Raw genomic sequence first — 6,000 nt, 5'->3', positions numbered from 1 at the left:
CTACTGGACAGTGGTGTTTATAAAACCGTATCTGGGTGCTATGCCTGCACTTTGTAACTGGGTGTCATTACTTTAATCTTTTGTCAGTTTTAAAGTAAGCTCTTTTCCTGTAACTCTGGGTATAGCAGATGTGAAAATAGAACTTGACATTTCCAGACAGAGTAGATATAAAGTCAGTTTGATCAGCTCACTTAATGGTGACTTGTTAAAATTGGCACACATGAGGAGACTTATAGACAGGAAGTGTGTCAATATTGTTCAAATCCTGGTTGAAAAATAAAGTCTGTGTCAAATTGTTTGCAGTTCAGAAACGTGGCTGGCTGACTCTGACCACAAATGTGTAAATTGTCTTTGTTCTTTGCAGCAAGAAGCGATCTCTGGGCAAGTGTTCCACCGCTGAGCTGCATACCCAGCCCAAGAAGAAGAGATCTTGTGGAGCTTGAAGTAGCTCCAAAAACTGATCATTCAAACCGAAGAATTTACTAAGAGCAGTTTGCATGTCTTGCATCTAATTTAGAGGTTAGTATTGTGAGACTTGTTCTTAGTGCTTGTATATGGTAGTTATGTAGATACATTACATCACTATTTTATATTTTCTTACTCTGAACAGTTCCTACATTGGCCATCTTCTTTATCTTTTCATAGTTCTAGAAGAGGAAGATATATAGATCCTATTATTAATTAAAGGAATACAAGCATTAAAGTTGTTCTTTTAAAAAATCCAAAATTGTTTTAAAATTACTATAGTTTTGTTGTTGATGTTCTTCTTCTTCCCCCCCCCCATTAGGTCACAGTCACAGAAGAGGGTAAACTACCAATCATCTTGATTTCAGCAGTTTTTTGATCTCATAGACTCTTTATTTTTTGGTACCAGGGATTGAACTCAGGACCTCATGTTTGCCAGACAGTCTCTATGCCACTGAGCTAATAAATCCCCAGCCCTTATAGAGTGTTTAATTGGAGTAACTGTTCACAAATCCATTACTAACGTGAAAGTTACAGCTAATATTCAGAGCACCAAACAAGTAATTGTTCACTTCTTTACTCCTTCTCCTTTCTGGAGTCATGGTAAATAATGATGATTCCAGTGATAGCCATTTATTGAATGGAAACTGTGTTCCATACCTTGTGTTGGACGGTTTCTAAAACCTTCTCCTTCCATCTTAATGGAAACTTTCTAATATTGGATATAAGGTAAAGTAATTAAGATGGTAAAAATGTTGTTTTGCTTTGCTTTTCCTTCCTTGTGGTACCTGGAATTGAATCTAGAGGTTCACACATGCTAGGCAAGAGCTGTAACACTGACCTGAGCTATATTGTGTAATTTTCTCACTCTCGCTCGCTCTCTCTCTCTCTCTCTTTCTCTCCCTCCCTCCCTCTCTCCCCCCCTTGCTTTCTTTCACTCGCTCTCTTATTCTTTTTTTATTTTAAAGTACTAGGTACTGAACCAAGGGCCTTGCAGAAGCACCACCACACACACCCAGCCCAAACTATACTCTTTTTTGAAACTGGGTGTCTTCTCTCTAGAGTTTTGTTTTTTCCCTGTAAGTGGAAACTTGAGGCTATGGCCTGGTGCAGCGTTAATGGCAGGGAGAATAAGGCAGCAGTCATGACAACGTGCAGAGTATAAGCAGGTGTCAGTTCTAATTACTTCAGACTGCAGCGTGAGGGCCCCAGGCTCCCCCTGTTCCCAGTTAGCACTGTACAGAGTTTGAATTCAGGAAGCCCAGCCAAGTGATGTAGTTGGGAACTTACTGGATGAATAAAATGCTCTAACTCGAGCATGCCGTCCCCTCCATTTGTCCTTCCCAGGTCTCGAACATAAGAGCCTTTAACTGTGTAGGGCTCATGGTGAGATCTTTTAAAAGGAGGAGGTTTGGAGAAGAGGAAAAGGGTGGATTTTCATTTGGTGTATAATCAAGAACCTGTGTTACCTGGTCTACAAAAGTGAGGTCATAGGTGTTGGATTTAAGGTACAAGAGGATTTTGGTCTGATAAATGATTTAGGACTTCATGGAGTTAGGTAGTTTATGCAGTCTGGAAGTTCTCTACTTAGCCAGAAATATAGTAGAGATCGTGAACACAGGAATCACAATTTACTTAAACACAAAAAGAAACTGTTTGGCTAACGGGTTTGAATATCAAAACATCACATGGCTTTCATGTAAGTGATGCTTAGAATATGAGCTGGAAGACGAATTGTCATTGTTTTGTATTTGCTGCATATATCTGTGAGGTAGCAAGAAAACCACCCACTTACAGTTTCTGTTTCAGAGAATGTTCTTGTCCTGGAAGAAACAGACATATTGGTAAAGAGCAGTTAGTTCTGATCTGTGTTTTTTGTTGGTGTAGGAAAGTATCTTCTTACCACCTGGATCTTAAATCACACCTAGAACGTCACTAGAAGATAAAACAGCAAGGAAAAGGTTGCTATCATCGGATATGTGCTGCTTAGAGACTTGAAAATTTGAGGAAGTTAGCTTAAGTAGAAAACGGCAGACTGCTTTGCTGAAGTAGAGTATCATGAAATGGGAGATACCTCTCATCACTGCAGTGTTTTGGCTTTAGAAGATTTTAGTTTAGTGACTGTGGTACAGGGAGACATTGAAGTATTCATGGAAGGAGAGTGAGTTCTGCTGTTCCTCCTGGGTGCATGTGCTGCAGGGAGAAGCCCCAGGTAATTTCTGGTGCTTGGCTGCAAAAGCCTTTGTCTCGCTGCACCCCGCTTTTGGGTCTCATCCTCAGCTTTTTGATTTGTCTTCGCACTGGCCTGGCCTAGTACCTTTACTCATGGAGCGCCCTGCCCTCAGCGCTGAGGTCGGGTTGCCTTGTCCATCATGGCTTTGTGGTTTCGGGTGGGCACCTTTCAAAGCAGGTATGGATGTTGGGTAAAGCTTCTCAAAGTTGTTTGTTTGTTTTGTTTTGTTTTGGTACTGGGGATCGAACTCGGGACCTTGTGCTTGCAAGGCAGGCGGTGGAACCACTGAGCTAAATCCCCGGCCCCTAGAGAATGTGGGTTTAAAACAGCTATGTTACGTTAAGGTGGGCAGGAAGGTTTCCATCCTTTAGGAATGGTCATCAGAGATGTTTCTGATTGCTGGGGTAGTGAGTCCTCTGATCATATAATAAATGCAAGACAATTGAAGATGTGTGTCATGTGATGCTATAAATGTAAGCTAAAAGCACTTAAACTAATTAATGTAAATTTTTTCATACAGCTCCAGCTTGCCTTGTTAATGTACATCCAGAGATCTACAAAAAAAAGAAAAAAAAGGCTGTTACTCATATTGTTTTTATATTTTTCTACAGAACATTATTTTACCTACATTTATTTTAATGGGCAGAAATCATTTAAGGGTCACTTTTATTAGGGACATACCTGTCTAGGCTGTCAGATGTCTTCTCGTCAGAATAGGTGGTGGACCGACAAGTTCTGCTACGTGCTGAATTCTGGTCTGTGTCTCATCGTTCAGCCACTTGTATTAATACAGTAGTACCTCAGTTCACAAACTTAAATTGTTCTGTGATTTTGGAAGAGATGACCACATGCTTGTTCGTGTTCATGTTTGTGTTCGTGAGGGAAAGATGGCTTGGGGTCAAATTTGTCATCTGATGCAGAGTTTGCAAATAGAACAAAATTTTGCCACACATGCTTCTGTCTGTGAACCAAATGATTTGCAAATGAAGGTGTTGTGATCCGAGGCACCACTGGATTAGCAAATTAGAGTTTATAATATTTAAAAAATAGTAAAATTGAGAGGTACCATATAAGTGCTCTCGCAGGTCAATTGCAGCTAAAAAAGGACTATAATTAATAAGCTCTTAAAATATATTAATCTACTCAGCAAATACATATTGAGGACCTGCTCTAAGGCAGGCACTGTTTTTCTGTAGAAAAGCCAGAGAAAAACAGCAAAGTGTATGCATTCAGGGAGTTGATGTTCCCAGAGGCTTGGATTTGGTAAGGCTGGCTATTCATTTGGCTTAAAAACTAAGAAGGAACTGGTGAGGTATAGCTGTCCACTCAGATTTTTATTTTTAAGAATTTATGCCCAAGGGAAACTTGGGATTGGCCCTTGAATTCTAATTTTACGACTTTTCTTTAAAACCTGGTCTTAGACCAATAATTACACAGTGACACTTTTTTTGTTCTTCTTAGTTCCTTTGTGTGCTTTTGGTCATCCAAATGGCACTGACGTTAGCCTTGGCACATCATAATCCACGTGGAAGCAGATGGCCACACCTGCTAAACACAGGTCTGATTGGCACCTGAGCTGTGGGCTTGTTGGTTCTTGTGCAGATCCTTCCTTCTACCGAGTCCCGGGTCGGCTGCTCATTCCTGCGCACATACCTCAGCACAGTCCAGGAGGCCGCCCTGTTCTTTGCACCCAGCCCCGAGGTGCAGTTCCAGAACAATATGCATCCAGAGCTGTGCGAGCCGTCGTGACTACTCTCTTCCTCTCTTGACTCACTGTGCAGGGAGGGAATGTACCATGGAGTGGCAAGAAAACACTGCAGTGGAATTGGTGTTAAAATTAGCTTGATCTCTTGGAAGCACCTTAACAACCCCTTCTCTCTTTGCTGGTACCTGACCTGGTTGTCTCTGTTATTTGTTTTTTGTTTGATTATCTGTGTGTGTGTTTATCTAATATCATGGAATTTTTGGAAGAAGGTGTAAAGCTTTGAGAATTACAACAGTAATGATTTCATTTGAGATGTACCGCGCTTACATGAAATTAGAGTAGTTCTTTATCAGCATTTGTGTATTCCATTAAAGATCTCAAAGAAGTAATTTTTAATAAATAGAAAGATGTCCTTGCGTTACAGTGTGTGAAGTGAAGATGGTAATTTGAGTGCATGTGAGTGTGGGCTCTGTCACAGTAGTTGAAGTTGACAGGAGTAGGCTATATCTGTAGCTCTCCTTCAGGACTGGTGGGGTCACCATCCAAGCTGATGTAGTCAGGCTTCCGCGAAGCCAACAGGATAAACAGCATTCAATGCTTGTTCACAAAGATTGTCAGTTATTAGGGTGTGGATGCCGAACCGCACCTGAGAAGCCAACTTGTAAAGTTACTTTTGAGCCTCCACCCCAGCCGATGGTCCAGATTGTATCCAAGGGAGGTGAACTAAGTCAGTGTTAAAACTTTGAGTGGGATCGGGCCGTGGCAGTATGCATAATGGATGCATTCATACGCATTGCTTCAGCACAGCATTTTCTTGGATGGAAGCATGGGAAATAGCACGTGGGCATGTCCTCACGCCTCTGCTAGCTTTCAGGGTCACTGCTGGCCTCCTACTTAACTCTCTTCCTTAGCCAGTCGTCCATTGGCACTCATGTTTTTTAAGAGCATTGAAAATCCTTATGTTCTGAGAACACAAAGGGAAGAAAACTTGACCTAAAATTCCTCCAAAAGCTGGTGATGATAGAAACTGAAATCACTTGGACTAGTAAAATTTACTTTGCTAATTCTTGTAATCCTGACCCTCTGGGAGGCTAAAGCAGAAAGATTGCAAGTTCAAGCCAAGCCTAGGCAGTTTAGTGACTTAGCAAGTTCCTCGCTCAAAATAAAAAGTAAAAAGGGCTGGGAGTGTAGCTCAGTGTGAAGGCCCTGGGTTCAATCCTCAGTGCCACAAAAAGAAAACAAAACAACAAAAAAAAAAAGACATGTTATTAAATTGATATTATGAATCCACAGTCTTTTAATTTAGAGAGCATTGGATAAGTTTTTTACTTTGTAAATTTTGGGAGGGATTTCTTTTTGGTACTGAGGCTCGAACTCGGGTCCTTGTGCTTGCGAGGCAGGCAGCAGAACCACTGAGCTAAATCCCTGGCCCTGGGAGGGATTTCTTAAACTTAATTGCTAGTTACCTCGAGTTCATCCATCTATCTATCGATCGATCTATCTTTCTTTCTTTCTTTCTTTCTTTTTTTTTTTTTTTTTTTGTTGGTACCAGGGATCAAACTCAGCACCTTGTGATTACGAGGCAGCTGCCGTGGCA

The 6,000-nt window shown here is 41.1% G+C and overlaps 1 protein-coding gene across 5 annotated transcripts in view; it reads left to right on the top strand.

Annotated features, from left to right (window-relative positions):
- The first annotated feature begins 338 nt into the window (after nucleotides 1-338).
- The window catches only part of Kank1 (KN motif and ankyrin repeat domains 1), a 111,568-nt gene continuing 105,906 nt past the window's right edge, over nucleotides 339-6,000 (top strand). For 3 of the 5 annotated variants that reach the window (XM_033757749.1, XM_010640130.3, XM_010640129.3), the window contains exon 1: nucleotides 340-519. The gene's annotated coding sequence lies outside the window, so the exon portion shown is untranslated. Of the gene's footprint in view, nucleotides 520-6,000 lie in introns of all 5 variants that reach the window. The other 2 variants (XM_033757750.1, XM_010640131.3) reach the window with 2 other exon arrangements.

The sequence above is a fragment of the Fukomys damarensis genome, unplaced genomic scaffold, assembly GCF_012274545.1.
Source record: "Fukomys damarensis isolate Sample0158 unplaced genomic scaffold, DMR_v1.0_HiC HiC_scaffold_31, whole genome shotgun sequence".
Lineage (NCBI taxonomy): Eukaryota > Metazoa > Chordata > Mammalia > Rodentia > Bathyergidae > Fukomys > Fukomys damarensis.
This window is presented reverse-complemented; position numbering and strand designations above follow the sequence as displayed.